An 18,954-nucleotide genomic window follows, 5' to 3' on the forward strand; every position below is an offset into this window, starting at 1 on the left:
GCCTCTGGCAGAGCAGGGAGGCACGGCCAGATGGAGAAGAGGTCAGACAGGGAGCTGTGGACCACATGGGGACAGCCCATCTCTTACTGCCATCACACCTTCCCAAGTATACCAGAGAGAGGTGACACCCAGGAGGAAAGGGAGACTGTTGCTTGATAATGTGTATGAAGTACTGGACAGTGCCTGGCACGTGGTGGCCTGCAGTGAAGAGCTGCATGGTCTAGGTCCTCTGCGGTGGATTGGGAACGAGAGTTGGGGATGATTCACCAGAGAACAATTGTGTGTGTGTGTGTGTTTTTCTTCAACAGGGTCTGAAAACTGCCTCATTGTAATGGGCTGAACAGTGTCCCCTCAGAATTCATATGTTGAAGCCTAATTCCTGGTAACTCAGAATGTCACTATGTTTGGAGATAGGGTCTTCACAGTTGTAATTAAGGTTGAATGTAGTCATTGGGGTGTTTTCTAATCTACTCTCACTGGTGTTCTTATAAGAAGAGGCCATTAGGACACTAGGACACAGACACGCACAGAAGGATGACCATGTGAGGACACAGGGAGAAGATGGCATCTAAAGCCAAGGAGAGAGCCCTCAGGAGAAACCCACCCTGCCCACACCTCGATCTTGGACTTCCAGCCTCCAAAACTATGAGAAAGTAAATGTCTGTTGTCCTTCCCTCCGCCCCTCCATGAGTGGGTTTTTGTTGTGGTAGCCCTGCTAAACTGATATGTCTGGGCTGAATGGTGTCCCTGCCAAAGATCTGTCCACTGGAACTGTGCATATTACCTTACTCGAAGAAAGTGTCTGCAGACGTAATTAAGCCAAGGCTCTCTAGATGAAAACATTCTGGGTTAATCGGTGGTCCCTAAACCCATGACAGGTGTCCTTATATGATATAGAAAAGAAGAGGAGAAACACAGAGAGGGCTGTGCGAAAGGAGGGAGAGATGGGAGCTGTGCAGCTGGCATCCGAGGAGCACCGAGCGTTGCTCGGAGACAGGCCTGGAACAGATTCTCCCTCAGCCTCCAGAGGGACCAGCCTGCCAATGTCTTGATTTCACACTTCTGACCTCCAAAACTGTGAGAGGATACATTTCTGCTGTCTCAAGCCTCCCCAGGTTGTGGTCATTGGTTCTGGCAGCTCCAGGAAACACGTCCAGCTGAGAGCTCACATTTGGGGTACTCCAGGCTAGCGTTAGTCCCCAGGAAGTGGCTGCCCTGCCCTCACGACTCCAAGCAACTTGTGTACAACTCTGGCTGGGAGGCAGACAGAGATTGCTGGTGGAATTGAGTAGGGCCAGTTTCCTGCAGCAGACTCCAGAGTATTCTCTGTTCAGATAATGCAGACCTCTTGGAGTGAGGAGGGGAAGGGAGAGCCCCACAAAAAAGATGCATGGATTTCCTGTTAATTAAACAGGGTCGGAGTGACCGAGGGTAAAAATAAAAGGGATGAGACCATATGTGAATGCTGATCAGAGCACATCCTGCTGCTTGCACAGGGCCAGACCTTCCCCAGGTGGGTAGGTCAATCTGGGAGCTGCCTTTGCAAGTGGAGAGTCTGCTTATCTCTATTTCTAAGACCACCTCTCAAGCAAATGTTAGTACAATGCAGGAACTCTGAAGCTTGAAATAAAACAATTATTACCATTTAAGCCAGAGGTGGGGCCGTGGAACACAGTGATGTGCCTCTGCCCCTCCTGAGCTGAGGTGCCTGGCTGACGCCCACCTCTTGCTTTCTCCACGCCAATCCTTGGATGCTGTGAACCACACATGCAGAGCCAGATGGCTTGCTGGCACTGCCAGGTAGAGGAGTCACCGCTTGTTACAGGAGCATCTGTGGCCAGGAATCAGGTGAGGAGTTCCTAGTGACTCTGGCAGACGTGGAGGTGGGTTTGCCAACTAGAGGCTCTGCATTCCTTCGCCTGCTCCAAGATTGCACAGCACTTGGCTCTGGGTGTCCTGAGCCTCTTGTTCCGTTTAGCAAATTCTTCCTTGGTTTTCCCTGCGCCCATACCCATTTCATACACCGTGTGAGTGTAAGTTAAGGGCACATGGGATTACGTTTCCAGCAGGGAGCCTGGTGCTCGTAAGGGCTGGAACTGACAGAAGGGCATAGGGTCACCCAAGAACTTTTCTTGTGTAACGTGAAACTTAATTGGAGCAGGGAGACTGCTTTGCCATAGGACTCCAAATTTTAGAGGATGCAGATTTTGAAATAATGATTTTAAAACATTGTACAAAGTTGTAAGCCAGTAAGTCCTGAAAAATTGCCTTACCGTGCTCCTTCCCTCTCCCATCCCTACCCCAAGTGCAGCTCTCTGGCTGGGGTGACAAGATGACACTTAGGAGGCGAGGTGACTATGTCAGGTGACAAGATGACGCTTAGGTGGTGAGGTGACTATGTATGTCAGGGTACATGAAGGACACTTTACCTATGCCAGAGCCATTTTTCCCTCCGCATGGTAACTATGCTTATTCCATTGGCTTGAGGGCACTTGTCATACCTCTAGCCTTAAATGCCCAAATTGCTAGTCCCTGCCTTGGGAAAAGATTTTCTCTGGGGGGAGACAGACTCCTGTGCACCTGGGGAAGGAATAGGCAGAAGAATCAGGAAATGTGCATCCTTTACAAGGTCCTGCAAGGGTGACAGCCAGCGAAGTCATTTCTATGGGTCAAGTGTGAGCAGAGAGGTTAGTTTTGAGGGTGGAGGCTTCTAACAGAAGTGAAAGGATTTCTTTTTTCTCAGGTGTCACTTTGGTTGAAAGCAGGTCCCTGTGTCCTTGGTTCTGGTCGAAGCTAAGAGGAAGTCTGTCTCCAGGTGTGGGCCACAGGCTGGAGGTGGGTTGTGGAGGACACTGAGACCACTGTTTCAGAACTACAAGGCGACCCCACAGCCCGGTGTCCTGTTCTCTGCTGCCTATGCCCTGCTTGGTTTCTAATTCCCTGGACCTGCATTTTCCTAAGAATAAATAAAGCCAGACCACAAGTCTGCCTCTCCTCAAAGGTAATGGAATCAATCGAACATGGTCTGTCCAGCAAAGAACCTTACTGTTGGCAATCAGGCACGTAAAAGAATATAATGCTGCACTGTAGACTTTGCAAAGTGGTCACCGAGGAAAGAAACATGATACTCGAAGTAGCTTCTACTTCCACCTCCACCCCAAAGCCCTGCTCCCCAAAGCCCGATGTAAAAAGGAATCAATAAAATCCCAGGAATTCTTGGGATTACCAGATACAGAAAAGTGACTGTGATTGCAAAAGCCCCGTGGCCAGACTGTAGCCCAGAAGAGTGGACACAGAAATGATCAGATTAGGAGCGAGGTAGGCCTCAGGGGCGTCACCCACACTCTAAGAGAGCTGGAAGGCTGGAGCAGCAAACATGCAAAACTAGTAGAGGGGGAAAAAAAGGAAGAAAGAAACGTCACGCAAATGATGGGTGAAGGAATTGCCTGGAAAAAACGAATCAGAGGGAACAGAAGTAAATTCGAATGCCCTAAATGTTCCACGCTGTTGTAGACACAGTGGTTCCTTCGCTTCTTCGCTCATAGTCCGTGTTGGCTGCTGAGGGCGCTTCGCGGTCCCCTTTGCTCAGGATGCCATGCGGCCTCCCCCATCTTCGGGCAGCTGGAAGACAATGACAAAAGGCCGGCCCCCTTGTTTTATGGTGGTACTGACCCTGCGATGTGTATGGTTCAGGCTCCAGAGGGCTCATTTGTGGGGCCCCCAACTTTACCAACAGCTTTGTGGGTGACACTAAGGGAACATGTGGAAGAGACAGTTCATACCAACTGGGAGTCATGGGGAGTCTATGTCTCCACGAGCACGGAAGACGTTTCCTGGAGTGTCTATGAAGGGAGGCATATCTGCCCGGGTGCTGGGTCTCAATGTGCTTTTCGCGGGCTGGCGTTTGAGGCCAGCGCAGGAAGGCTGTGGGCGGGGAGCAGGTGTAACTCGTTCTCTGGGCAGGGATGGGAATGAGGTCGCCTGCGAGCCGTCCCTCTCGTGTGTTTAAGTGGCAAAGCCCAGAGTATCTGCATTTCATCTAGGGTGACAAGTAGGGGACACACCTGGGGCCAGTCTGACTCCTGCTCTTGTCATTTTCTGTTCCAGATTCTTCCCTCAACCCTGTGTATGAGGCCACTTTGTAGGGGATGTCTTCTCTTCTGGAAGTCAGAGCCCCTGTTCCCCAACCTAGAGCACTACTGAGCCAGCAGCAGTTGGGTCACTCTTGTCCCCTGGTTGAGCAGATGATCAGAGGTGGTTAAGTAGAAGGATCTGAGACATTGTGCAGTGGTTTCTCCTGAACAATTGGACTTCCCCATAGTACCTGGCCTGCTGTTGTTCATGGCTCGCCTTGGTGTTACCTCATCAGTGTGACTTCAGGGTTTCCCTCTGAAGCTCCTCCCCACCCCTCACCTTCCCCCATACCTCCTCTTCCCTCTGCCATCAGAAATTCTAGTTCGACCATATTCCTTTTTGTATTAGTCAGGCTTCTCCAGAGAAACAGAACCAATAGGATATATAGAGATACAGACAGAAGGAGACGACTTATGAGGAACTGGCTCATGCGATTGTGGAGGCTGAGAGGTCCCACGACCTGCCATCTGTAAGGTGGAGGCCCAGGAAAGCCAGTGGTGTAATTTCAGTCCAAACCGTAAGTTCTGAGAACCAAGAGTGCCGATGTCCAAGGGCAGAAGATGGATGTCCCAGCTCAAGCAGAGAGCAAATCACTCTTCCTCTGCCTTTTTGTTCTACCCAGACTCTCAATAGATGCGACAATGCCCACCCATGTTGGGGAGGACCATCTTCTTTACTCATTCTACTGGTTCAAATGCTAATCTCTTCCGGAAACAGCCTCACAGACGCACCCAGAAATAATGTTTTATTAGCTACCTGGGCATCCCTTGGCACAGTCAAGTTGACACATAAAATTAACCATCACTCTTTTCCTCGAGATTTTGTGAAGAATGCAACTGTTGCTCGGGGGTAACAGCACAGCTGTCAACGATCAGCTATTTTACGTCTGGATAGTTGATCGTCACCCTTTTCCTTATAGCCTAAGCTTTAGGAGAGCATAGGACTGGACTGGGGTCTGCAGGAAGAAGGAGAGTGAGGCAGACACTCGGGGGCGGGGGTTGGGGTGAGGAGGAAGCCGAAGTTTCGCTTTACATACTTTGCAATTTGGCTCGAGGCAGGTCCGACTTTGGGCCGATGTGGGTAAGAGGGCCACTAGGAACAGGGGTCCATGAGGACACTAGGCACCTCTTCCCAGTCCCATGACAAACCTCACCCTTGCTTTAAAAACGAGATCGATGCAGTGCTGAGCCAGGGTGAGCTCCAGGGCCTGTGGAGGACCCCAGCCCCACCTGCCTCTCCAACCCGTCCAGTCACAAAGGAGGGAGAGCCCAGGCTTCTCGCTCCGGAACCTGCTGGACGACTGAAGACCCCTCCCCTGAGGCGTTTTGTTATCGAGTTTGGCTCCTGGACTGTATTGTTTTCTTTCCTTTTTGCGATGTTGGAAGTCCTTTGATGAGCTGGTGTTTATATTTCATGTTATTTCATGCCAAATGAGCACTTATTGTTATCTAGAATTACAAAAGCATTTGGTGTTTTACAGGCTTAGGCAGGTGGCTTCAGGATCCAAGACTATCTCGCTTTTCACAAATAAAGGGGTCCAAAACGGTGATATGTGAATTGGGTTTCTGACAACTTAGTGATATTTAAAATTCTCTAGGGGAGCAATCTGAAGGAAATTTCTGCTGGATAATTTTTTTTTTTTTTTTTGGCAAAATGAAATAATTAACATTCTGTAATGAGTGTGATAGACTTAATAGTAGACAATAGAAGTGTCATAGATTGAGATTTTGGGGTGGCGTGTTTTAGAGTAAGGCGTGCCTGCACCGTCAGTGTTCACCTGCCTTGTGCCCTCTTCACGATTCTCCTGCTTTTTCTTTCCATTCTTTTTCTCGGCCACTTTGATTTTAATTGGACTCTGACTCACAAAACAAATCAAGCACATTAGAAGCCAGACCAAGACATTCAGGGACAGTCCCAAAACCCCGGGGCTGGCAGTCACCCCAGCTGGAGGGGAAGCCATCCATTTCCTCAACCAGTCCAACTGGCAAAAGGTAATTACAGTCGGAGGTGCTTGTTAAAGCCACTGGCACAGTGGGACAGGTTGAGCTGTCCCTTTGTCTCCAGCCAGTAACAAATGAAACAGCGTCTGCTCACAGCTCATTCTACATTGCAGGCAGAAACTGCTGCCCTAGAGATCTTTAGACGTCGACCTTGAAAATGGGCCCTTGCTGTTTTGAAGGCTTTTAGGTGGGTCCTATCTGGAGTCAGGGGTACAGAGTGGGGGCTTCTCCATAATTTGCTCCCCATTTTTCCCAAGCCTGGAATCCTCAATTCTAGATTCCATCAGGACCCGAGGGCAGCAGGAGCCACAGTCCTGATGACTTGGCAGGGAAGAAGTGGTGACTCATAAGGCTAGTTATGATTTTAAGGTGTGAAGCAACTGGTTCATTTAAATGAAATGTTGGCTTCCTCTGTCCCCTCCAAGAGGGAGCAGTCACAGCCTTGGTTTAACATGGGCCTCTGGTGCCCCAAAGAACAAAGGACACGCGCCCTGCAGATCTGGTTTGAAAACTGCTTGTGCAAGCGGCCAGGGCAGGGCCACCCCATGTCTCTCGACCCAGCCCTCCCGCTGCCCGCAGTCTCAGGGTGGCCGTGCGTTCTGGGGGTGAGGCTGATGTCCAGCAAGGTGAGCCAGGGTGTGCTCACCTCCATGACCAAGCAGGCCTGGAATCTAAAAGGTAGATTCTTTTCCTCCTCGTTCCAAACATGTGTGTTTGTGTGGTGTGCCTGTGTGTGTGAGAAAGCCACAGGGAGGGGTGGGGGGCTGGGGCGGCATGGAGAGAGGGGTGGGAGGTGGAGAGAGAGAGCGAGCTATTGCGGGGAGAGAAAGGCCTGCAGGGAGAGCACAGGGCCTCCCATCCCAGGTGGCCCATTTCTTCACTCAAGTTGGAGCAGGGAAGTGCAAGAGGCTTAAGTCGATTGTTACTCCACTAACATAAGAAATAAGCTTTGATCAAACTTTGAAACAGACTAGCGTAGACCTCCGTGATGGGAGGCCATATAGAAGTTGCTTTGTTTTATGTGACTTAGTGATATGGGGCAGAGAGGAAGGCGTGATGCTCACTTGGGAGCCGACTTGGGAAAGTGTAGATAGGATGAGGGCAGATTTAATTCTGTGGCTTTGTGCCTTTTTAGGAGCTAGAGATGTATCTGCTCAGTGCCTTCCCTGAGAAGCAGGCTGAATATAGCATCTCAATTGCTTGGACTGGGCATGAGATGGGGCGTGGAGGCCAGGCAGCCTTTTTGGAAGAAGTCAAACAAAAGCCACGGCCAGCCAGGCAATATCAAGATATGGCAGGGTGGTTTCACCTTGTGAGGCAACTCTGCCCCCAGGACACTGTGTTCAGAAGGATTCCGAGTCTCTATGTTAACCGTCTTTCAGGTTTGACAGAGACTATGAGGGGACCCGGGGGCTCCTCAAACAGCAGGCCGCCCAGCTTGTGAGGAGGCCGTGTCCTTTATTTCCTCATCCCATGTCACACAGAGCTCTGATTGCTGGGACTTGGGACCTCTTTCTCTCTGAGCACAGCCACCTCTAGGTCATAGGCAGGGGCAGGACAGGGCCTGGAAGGCTGAGCCCAGCTCTCTTCCTGGTCAACTGACAAAAGAGCCAGCAGCTAAATATGGGGCCTCTCCTCAGGAAGTGCTGGCAGGTTAGGACAGTCGTTTTGGTCATTGCCCTGGGGACAGGGGCTTAGATAATGCTGTGCTCACTCCTCCCCCAGAGGGCTAGGCCTGAAGTCTAGAATGGAGGGCGGTCTCTGGACACCTGACCAGGTGTGGCTGCTGGCTGCCTTGCACAGAGCTCAGGGGATTTTATTTGGGATTAAATTAACTGAAGCACAGCAATTAGGGTAGTGCTGCTACGGACCAGGTGCTCAATGAATGCTGATTCACTTTTCCTTTCTCTCTTTTTGAAAAAATTGCAGATACACACACACACACACACACACACACATCATAAAAATTACCATTTTAACCATTTTTAAGTATACAATGTGATAGCCTTAAGTACATGCACATGGATGTACAACCAGCAGGACCGTCCATCCCTCTCCCCCGGGGCACCTGGCAACCACCATCCTGCTTTCTGTCTCTATGAATTTGACTACTCTAGGTTCCTCATATAGTGGAATCATACAATATTTGTCCTTTTGCGACTGGCTTATTTCACTTAGCATAATATCTTCGAGGTTCATCCATGTTGTAGCCTGTGTCAGAATGTCCTTCCTTTTTAAGGCTTCCCTAATATTCCATTCTATGGATAGACCACATTTTGCTTATTCATTTATCCGTCAGCGTACACTTGGGTGGTGTCCGCTTTTTGGCTATTGTGAATAATGCTGCTACGAGCATAGGTGTACGAATGTCTGTTTGAGTCCCTGCTTTTGATGCTTTTGTATATACACACAGAGGTGGAGCTTTTCCTTTTTGAAACACCTTTAGCAAATTCGACTGTCAAAAACATTATTAGACATGATGGAGGTGGGAGTCTGCCAGCTGTGGTCTGTAGCCACCTGAGATGGCTGCTCACTCTGCCCCTGTCTTGGGGACCATAGATGAGGCCACCAGCCTACCAGGCTCCTGTCCCTGGGTGGGTCCTTACTCATCCCCAAAGAGCCTTTTAATCCCCCGAGGCCACTGCCCATCCCAGGCTGGAGCATGTATGGATCAGCCTAAACTCCTCACTTTACGTGGCCTGCCTGGTGCGTGGACTGCAGCGACAGCCTTCCAGCTTGTGTCTGTGCTACCCGTTTCTCCGTGTCAGTCTATATGTGTCATCCGGGGGCCTTCTCAGTAGCCTTCCCAGGGTCCCCTAGAGTGGGGGGCCAGAGCAGGGCTAAACTTTCCTCTTTCTCGGGAACAGTGCTGCTTCCATTTAGGTTGTGACTTACGTATTAATAACGCCGTTCCTTGCTGCCCTCGATCTGGTAGGTTAGGCTTCTCCCACGGGCTGCTCGCCCTACGTGCAAGCACATTCTTCCTCGTACTCTGCAAGAGTTCAGGCTTAACTATTACCCTTCGCAACGGATGCAAATGCTGGGACCAGACGGCACGGAGTGAGACAGGTGGTAGGTTGCTCATAGTGACGCCACCGCTTTCTCCGCAATGCCTGCCTGCGCTGTGACCGTCACCGTCACCGAGTGCACACTGGGCCTCTCCTGCGGCCCGCGTAAATCTCCTTGGAAGAGAGGGGCTGCAACGCAGCTGCCCTGCTTTTAAAACAAGACCGGTTTCCTGTGCGAGAGCCCATTCTGTCTCCAGGAAGCCACGGCCATGATGGAACCAGTTAACCTCGGAGCAGACGGTCTGTGTCTAACCAATACTTTTTCTGTCTTCGGAATGTTAAAAAGTCGTGCAAAGCCCTGTGTGAGGACAGAACTTCCCTTCGTTTTATTTCCTCTGGCTGAGGCCAGAGAGAGACAGACAGACCTCTGTGGATATGGGCTGTGTGCGAGGCCAGCCTGCTGTGGGCCTCCCGCTGGCTCTCATTTTGTCCCAAGTCCCCTCAGGCCAGCCCACGGGAAGGGAGTCAGAGTGGGCACTTCAGGAGGTGACTTAGGGGCATGGCTCAGTAGGGAATACTGCTTCTTCTCAGTTTCTAGTCTTTTCTCCCACGTAGAGGGAGCTTTGCTGGCACAACACTCCAGAAGCCACATCACTTCCTAGCGGAAGAGGAAGTTACTGTGGGAAAGAGAAACTGGGTTTGCAGAGTCCAGGCATACCCTCTTCTTGGAGAGCCAGCCTGCCTGCAGAGAGTCCAGGTCTGCCCTGCTCCCTCCCCCCTCCCTGCTGCCAGTATTCCAGGGGCAAGACCCCCACACTGGGAGGTCTGTCCTGACTCAACACAGCCTGCCACTGGGTGGGTGGCTTTGCTTGAACCTAGGTTACTCTTTGGAAGCCACTTGTTTGCAGGTATCGTAAGCCACATTCTCCAAGATCAGCAGCACTGTCGGTCACAAAGGTGCCATTTTGGTCTCCATTTGCCTGGTTTCTTTGACTTATTTCTCAAGGGTTCAGAATTTGGAGAGAGGAGAAGGGTGCCTTTTTTGGAGGGCCATGTCAAACTCCAGTTATGACAATGAGCTTAGCCCCAAACCCTGATAATGAGAAGAAAGAAGAGGTCGAGAGTTTGCCATGGTCTGTGATGTGTGTGGTGAACTCTACAGGCACAGGAAATGGAAAACTTGGAAGCTCAGAGCGGGAAAGAACAAGAGTGTTCAAAGACTGGAAAACACCAGTATTGTTTGAACATTTGAGTGAGAACGAGTGATTGAGAAAAGGCTCGAGAAATTGCCAGACCACATCATGCAGACTTCATAGGCTAATGAGAAGAGGTTGAATTTTACTCTAAGGCAATGGGAAGTCAGTGAAGGATTTAAGCAGGGCAATGATATGGTCTTATTTACTCTTTAAGAAGTCATTCTTTGTAATTCTGTAGAGAACGGTCTGGGGCCTGGGCCATGAGAATAGAAGAATTGGGGATGAATCCTAAACTCTGACTTGATGAGTGGATGGATGTGGTGTCATTTACAGAGTTGGCGAGAACTGGGAAGAGGGTGGGGAAGATAACTAAATTTCAGCTGTTCCAACCTTCTCGGTGGCAATGTCAGGTAAGAAGTTGGATACGGGCTTTGGTACACAGAGGGTCTCGAGGGATCCCAGCATTTAGAGCCTTGCATGGAGGACATCCACATGCAGGAGACAAATCCCTGGCTAGTCTTGGCAGTCACTGAGTAAAGGATGCTAGCAAAACATCTTTTTTTTTTTTTTTTCAAATTGTTCAACAAGGTTTGGGGCTGACTAATACAGACAACTTCCTTTGGAAAATTCTGTATAGATAGACTCCCCTTATAAAGAATGATTGCATGATTTTATTAGCGGGAAATTTTCATAACTTTCAGGGTATTTTTTCTTCTCTATACAATTACTACTTGTCAATCATTTTCCTCTAGAGGGCAAAGAATTCAGAAATCTTGTTATTCGTTACAATTGATGTCCTTTGAAAAAGGACCCCATAATTAATGTTTATATAGGGCACAGAGCTTTTTCAAAGACGCCCATTGCTCCTAACACACACAGCTGTGTTTTAGAGCCTGATTTTTCACCTAGCCAAAGGGCCCCACAGGGATCCATTATTCATCACAACCGCTGCCTCTCCACATTTTTCATAATGGAACCACTTCCCTGCAAAGCTCCTGCTGGCTGATCCCCATTCATTCCCGTGAAAGGGACTGCCGATATTTAAAGTTCATTTCAGGAAGGTTTCATAATAAGAACTGGGGAAAATAACATAATCTCATTTTAAAACGTTTCCTTCCTCTGTTCTGCTGATAGAATCAAACAATTCAGACTTCCATCTGTCCTGTAACAGGTCCAGATTGTACGCTGTGGTTTTGAAGTTGTTTCCTTTGTTTCAAGGTACCTCTGGTGGGATTCCTGCCCCTCCTGGATGTATTGACTGTGCCATTTGATCCTTGGATTTGCAATTCCAGAAGCAAAATAACGAGCCAGCATTGTAGGAAAATGTCACTGTGCCCCCAAGGATCAGTACCTAGCACGGGGGAGGGAAGTCAAGCTCCAGAGGGCAGAAGGTTCCTTTCCTGGGTTTCCAACCTGCCCACCCCCTTCCCTTTAGCTTCTAGCTCAATGGCTGGCAAATTTTTTCCATGAAGGGTCATGTCTTTATCTGTTGAGGCTGCTATAACAGCCTTTGGGCTGGGACATTGTCCTTTTTCCTACCTTTGAACTCAAAATGAAACATCAGCTCTTCCTGGGTCTCGAGTGTGAGGGACTTGAGACTAGATAACACCGTTGGGCTCCTCTGGGTCGCTAGCTTGCCGACTCGCATGCAGGCCTTGGGGCTTGTCTGCCTTCATAAACACACAAACCTATCCCTTATGATAAATCTCAGTATATGCATGCTGTTGGTTCTGTTTCTCTGGAGAACCGTGGCTAACACAATCCCTTCCCAATCTAATTATCTGAAGCAGCCCCGACCTTAGTTCCTTGAAAGCACTGTCTCTTTCCTCCATGGGAACTTTCTACCTCTCCTTCGCGTCCTGACTGAAGCCTGCTCTACCCCAAGCGTCCTTTCCTTAAGAAAGCCTGGCCCCTCTGCATGCCCCTCTGCACCCCCTCTGCACCCCCGCTTGTCTAGGCCAAGTCCCTTTAAACGTCTCTCCTAGTACCATAACTGTAATTTAAATTTAAAAGTTTAAATAATTTAAATAATTGAAGGTTTATTTGGGATTTTACGCATTTAATGTCTGTGTCTCTCCTGGGGCGATACACTCCATGAGGGCTGAAACCGCAACTGTCGGGTTCAGCGCTGAGGACCGGGCTGTGGGGGAGGGGTGAAAGTCTATGGGGACCTTGAGAGGTGAAAGTCTATGGGGCTGGGGTGATACCTGAAGAGATCTGTTCTGCAGAAACAGTAACCTGCCCACCTTAATCGGTGTCAAGAAGTGTAAATCCTGAAGACTAGGTAGGTTTGTTTCTTTCTGGTTAAAAATCACGGTTTCTCTGTCATGGTTAAGGTAAAAATCAATCTAATTAAGGTGACAAGGTGTTTTCCAGTTGGGCAATTTTGCTTGTTGTGGTTTTACAAAATGTGTGTTTAGCTGGGTGATAATAAATGACTGAGAGTCAGGACAGATGAAACCCTAACTTTTGTTTCTTACTTTTATCCGTCTCCACTTTCCCTAATGACTTCCATATGGGGATAAACATGATTCATGACTTGTGTCTGTAAGTTAAAATGTATAAATTGTAGCTCTCCGGTATGCCTCATTATTTTCACTTTGCAGAGACTTCCTATTAAGCCAGGCCGTCGTAGCCCTGGGGCCTGCCTGGATACTGGGCAAAGTGAGGCTGAGCTCACTGGCTTGGTTTCCTAGGCAGACATCATCACACCGGTGCTTCTGCAAGGCCGTGCGAGTCCCTCCTTCCGTTCCTTCCTCCTCTCGCTTCCCTTCTTTCTTTAACACATCGACTCGGCCGGTTTCCATCGGAGGTTGAGTAGGGTATTTCTTTCGTTCTCCTATCATGTACTAAATTCAATTTACAAGTCTCCCTAGGACACAACATGACATCAACTGAAGGAAAGGGTTTCAAAATAATAGTGAACTTTGGTAACATAGGAGGCCATCCATTAACCAGTCCGGGAACAAACGTGTCTCGAAAGTCTTCTTCGAGATCCATGCTATAGTGAGTGTTTGAGAGTTACAGAAGTAAAGTGTTATCTCTTTGTTCCCTTGGATTTTTGTCATATGCGGTGCAGAAGATGTTGATGCTGAAAAGCCCAACACACGGAAGTGGGGAGTATGAGGAAGGAAGGAAAGAAGGAGGTCAGCTACGGAACTTGGTGTTTTCTGGTCTGAGGTACTGAGTGCCCACGCCGAGAGAGGATGAAGATTCCCTGGGCTCATTCCTGCTTGTGTGTCCTCTGCGTGGCTGCCTGGGATGCTCTTCCCCGAATATCTTCATGCTCCACTCTCTCACCTTCTTTGGGTCTTTCTGCAGATGTCATTCTCTTAGTGGAGCCTCCTTATCTGCTGTGGTCCGAACTTGGTGTCTCCCCCTAAAAATCCATATGTTGAAGCTCTAACCCCCAGTGTGATGGTATGTGGAGATGGGGCCTTCGGGGGGTGATTAGGTCCTGAGAGTGGAGCCCTCGTGAGTGGGATTGGTGCCCTTATAAAAGAGACCCCAAAGAACTCCCTCGCCCCTTCCACCATGTGAGGACACAGCCAGAATATGTCCATCTATAAACCTGGAAGTGTGTTCTCGCCAGACACTGAATCTATCGGCACCTGATCTCAGACTTCCAGCCTCCAGAAGTGCAGGAAATAAATGTCTGTTGTTTATAAACCACCCAGTTAGTGGTGTTCTGTTACAGCACCCTGAATGGACTAAGACACTCGCCGTGCTGTTTAAAATGGCACACCCCAGCCAGTGCCACATTCTCCGCCATGTACTCCCGAGTCCCATATATCCTTCCCAACATTTTTTTCTTTTTATCGTGCTCGGCATCTTCCGATACACTACATAACACACATTTATTTTGTACATTAGTTACGTTTTCCAGCCCCGCTAGAATATGCATACATCGAGGACGCACATTCAGTGTTTTATTTATTGATGTATCTTAAGTGCCCAGGAAAGTGCCTGCATCTGGTGGATGCTCGATAACATGTGCTGAACAAATATATGACGTGGTCACACATTTTTAGCAAATCTACTTTCGACTACCTTTAGAAGCATCGTGACATTGAAATTGATAAATAATTTACCTATCAACATCTGTTAGTTGGTGCTGGTTCCTTTTGTTTCCTGGTTTTTAAGTAGCTGAGAGAGAATCACTGAGGTAATTTTATTAACAGTAGAAATGCTAAATTTGCATCCAAGTGGCAGGTGTGTGACAGTTCAGACTTCAGGTGCTAAAGACGGAATGGGTGGGGGCAGCAGGACTTGGAATGGGACTCGAAGGCTGAAGTTTAGATAAGTGAAGGCTATAGGAAGCACATTCTGGGCGGAGACATAGACTTGGTGAGAAGACCAGCACGTGGTCGGTGGTGGGGAACTTAGGCAAAAGGAGGGAGGGCCTGGATGCTGAGAACTGGGAAAGCTGGGCAGAGGAGTTCGGCATTCTGTGGGGGAGCCCTACAGAAACAGGCCCTGTGAAAGCTTGTTTTGTTTTCATAGAGTCATGCGGCTGCGATACATAGGCTGGGCTGCAAAGTGCAGCGAGAGACAGTCAGAGACACCTGCTACGAGGTCGTTTCCCACAAGCGAGTGAAGGTCTGAACAAGGTGAGAGCAAAGAGAATGGGATAGACATTTTGAAAGAAACAACAAAATATCCTCCGATTTTTATTATGAAAAATTTCAAACATACAGAAATATGTAAAGAATAGAATATTACTATTCATATACATACGTGCGTGTATATAGACATACATAAAAGACCTAGATTCAACAACTGAGACAACAGAATTTTAATTGGACTTTATTTCAGTTACTGAGATCCTACAAATGGTGGTTTACAGTAGGTACATTATCTCTACGGGAGAATATTTTTTCAATTAGACCTGAGAATCAACATATGATCATATTTTCTCATTATAATTTTAATAGTCAAGATATACTGCCATTTTTAGTACACTTAGTCCTTGATATGAACCTCCATATGAAGTCACAATTCATTAAATTAATGAGGAGGGCAGCTGATGTTTGGCTCAGTGCATCTGTGATTGTAATCTTTGCCAGCCAAATATTTTTTAAACGTTCATGTTAGCTGGGTTGAGATGAAAAATATTGTTTTGTTCCTCTCTAAAGAAAATAAAAGCTGATGTGGTTAATATTTCATGCCAAACATTCTCTGGGGATGAAGGGCTTATTCGTGCTTCACCATTTTAACTTCCCGTGTCGGGGGGAAAAAGAAAAAATGAAGAGTGAAGTATGAAGGTGAAAATGCTGAGGAAAATGATACCATCAGTTTGACATCTAGTTATTTTTTATTGTTAGGTTTCTTCCTTTCCCCAGTCCCCTGTTTTAGGTTGTTTTTGTTGCTGTTTGCTTGTTTTTTTTCAGTCTTTAAGGTCAGACCCAGCAGTATGTTCTGTGTCTATCAATTCTTAGGCTGGGAATATGTTATATTCTTGTCACTCTTGCCACTCACGAGTTCTCTTGTTGGTGACTTGTTAAAATGCCAATTCAGTACATTCAAACCGTTCTAGTGTTTCTATTTTTAAGCCATAGATACGCGGGCTCACGAAGGTTCAGTAGTGTGTTAATGGGGTCCTTTGGGTTCTTTGCATAATGACACTTGGAAGGGTCAAGAGAAGTGATCTGACATCGAGCTATAGATTACTGCATACGTAGGTTCCTTTCTAGTTGTTTAGTTTCCACAATAATTATTCCCGCGTGTGTGTATTCCTCATTCTGAGGGGGTGGGATGGTGGTATGGAGTACCACACTGCTTCATAACAGATTGCTGGGGCCACCCAGCTAAGAGAAATATAGGGGACCCACATGTCAAACAGTCAACTCTGGAGGTCAAGGGCATGAGGGAGAGGATGGAAGAGAATACTATTCTTATTTCCTTGAGACGACCTTGTATCCTTTAGTCTACAGTTTGTCGGTCAACTCTATTTATTTGTCTGGCTCAAGAAGACAGATACTCTGTTCCTTTTCTCCATTTTTTTCAAATTCCTTTTTACTTGCACAAGTAACACATGAATTCATTCTCATTGTAAAAGAAAATTCTAAAGGCAAAAATCCCCCTTCATTCCCCAGTGCCCAACCTACTTCCTTCCCCAGAGGTATAATGGCTATTACTAGTCTGGTATAAATCTGTCCAGATTTTCTTTTATGCATTTGCATGACCATATTTACATAGAGAAATATATAGTTTTGTGGGTATATTTACATAAATAATGTCATACATTACGGAGTGTTCTGTTACAGCTTTCAGTTAACAACATGTCTTCGAGGTCTTTCCATAAGATTGTTTTAAGTGGCCTTTTCCATGTAAATCTACTACATTTTTTCTTCACTGCCACATTGTATTCCATAGATGTGCCCGAATTTAACCAGTCTCCTAATGATGGCTATTTAAGTGGTTTTCATTTTTTTTTTTCTATTTTAAACATAATAATAAACATCCTTTGCTTCTTTGCGCATGCACCTGTGTAGTTCTCTAGGATGGCTGGAAACTGGGACAGACACCTGGAAGTGACTTGCTGCCTGAAAGGCTCGAGAACCCCCTTAGGCTGGGAGGCATGAGTGGGGCTGCCAGCAACAGCTGCTCTCCGGTTGGTTCCCCTTGCCCGGCCTCTCTCAGAAGGGCCATCTCTGCTTCACTGGTCTGTGCTGGCTGAACCCTTGCTGCTTGCCCTCTGCCCTTCCTACTCCAACCTAGCTGCTTACCCCCAGCCTCCTCCGCATTGTCTGTGCCCTGATCTCGGAGCTCTCTCTGCTTACCAGGAGACTGACTTGGCATCTTCGGTGGCATCTTCTACGAGGTGTGGGCAGTGTTGGCAACTGAGCCCAAGCGTCCCTTTAAACCCAATAGCCACACACCCCATGTGTTCTTTTCTTGAGTCCGCACCCCGAAAATGCACTGGCAGTGACCAGATGAATGCTTCAGTGTCCGGTCACTGGTATGTTTTCGAGTTTACGTCTGCTGTCATGGTGTCCAGAACCTGTTTGTCCAGGTGATTGCTATCTACCATACATGGTAAGGTCTTAAAACTAGAGAGTGAGAGAGATCATTGTTATACAATTCTCTTTCTACAGTGCTTAGCCCAGAACCATAAGCAATTAGGTCCTTAATAAATACTTCTTGGTAGCATAATACTACAGGAACTTATTTCTTTAATTATTTATTCCTTAGTGGGGTGCGGGTGGAATGGTCGTAATTATTTTTTAAACTTTTTCCAAGGGTTGAATTTTTACTTTTCATATGCAAGATTCTTTCGAGGGTCTGATTTAATGCAGTTCCAGAAAAGTAAATTAGATGTACAAAGCCAGGTCACAGGTAACTCCAGAATGGGTTGCTGTGTGCAGAGCTGAGCAAAGACAAGTGAGGTCATTCTGTTCTTGGCAGCAGGTTGTTGCAGGACGGCTTCGGAGTCTTGTCACCCCGAACCCAATGAAACAGGGAGGGTGCAGAGTCTTTCCTTGTCCCTGTGCCCTCCCAAACTCTCTTAAGTCTCTTGACAGATTTTTCTTCTTAAATAGCAAATTTATACAATTTAAAGAATCGTTTAAATTGACACAATTTAAAGATTTTTTTAAAAGTGTGGCACACATTTGTTCGAGAGGAATGTGGATTTATGTATTGTTTTATTGAAAGACCAGGTAAATGTTTTAGAGGAGGTTTATAGGATTTGGAATCAGAAAAAGCTATGGGTTTTTTTTGTTGTTTGTTTTAGTTTAGGCAACTTGACTTTTCTAAGCTTCAGATTTCTCACAGTAAAACAGGTGTAATAACAAGAAAAAACAAATGTGTGAGTACACTAATGTATTGCCTCTTGCAGCTTTATGTTCTTCCTCATGAATCACTAGCAGGATGTCACCCTGACAGTTATCCTGGGCCTGTTGATAAGACCTGGCTCTGGGGACAGAGGTGTTCTAATCCTGGCCTGACCCGGTGACTCACTTTATGACATGGGGACCACTGGTTTCCCTGTTCAAGTTCCAGAGTTATAAGAAGGGAATCAGGGCACCAGCAAGCATAATGTCTGCCACCCTGAACAACCCAGGAGAAAAAGTTGCTGTGTGAATGCAGAATGAAAAGGACTGCATGTCACAGCTTAAAAAAGAGCTCAGGACTTCCTGTTTCACAGTCTAGTGCCCGGGCCAGATGTTTGGGGAGGGAGGAAGTAGAAGAAACCAGCTCCAAGAACTGCTCCTGCAGGCGGCCAGTTGGCCGGGCATCAACGGACTTTCCCAGCCACTATGCAAAGTTGGGTCCTTCCTGGCCCCATGAATAACCAACCAGCCTTCTGGTGAGGTCAAGGGACACTGCTGCTCAGGAGCTCAGTCTTGGTGGGAAGTTCATGCCAGATATGCTACTGCCTAGTCCTGTGTTCCCAAGGCTGGGGACTTGCTTGGGCCTATTGTGAGCAGAGCTGGAATAGGAACTCTAATTGGAAGAGAGAGGGAGAGGCGTGTATGTGTGTGTATGTGTGTGTATGGGGGGGATGTAAGAAAAAAAGAGGCCGCAAGAAAGAAAGTGGCCTCTCTTGTCCAATTTAACTTAATTTTTATTCCAAAATTATTTTCCTGCCGCTTTGTTCTGAGATATCTCTTC

This window comes from Pteropus vampyrus, unplaced genomic scaffold (assembly GCF_000151845.1).
Source record: "Pteropus vampyrus isolate Shadow unplaced genomic scaffold, Pvam_2.0 Scaffold49, whole genome shotgun sequence".
NCBI classification, from domain to species: domain Eukaryota; kingdom Metazoa; phylum Chordata; class Mammalia; order Chiroptera; family Pteropodidae; genus Pteropus; species Pteropus vampyrus.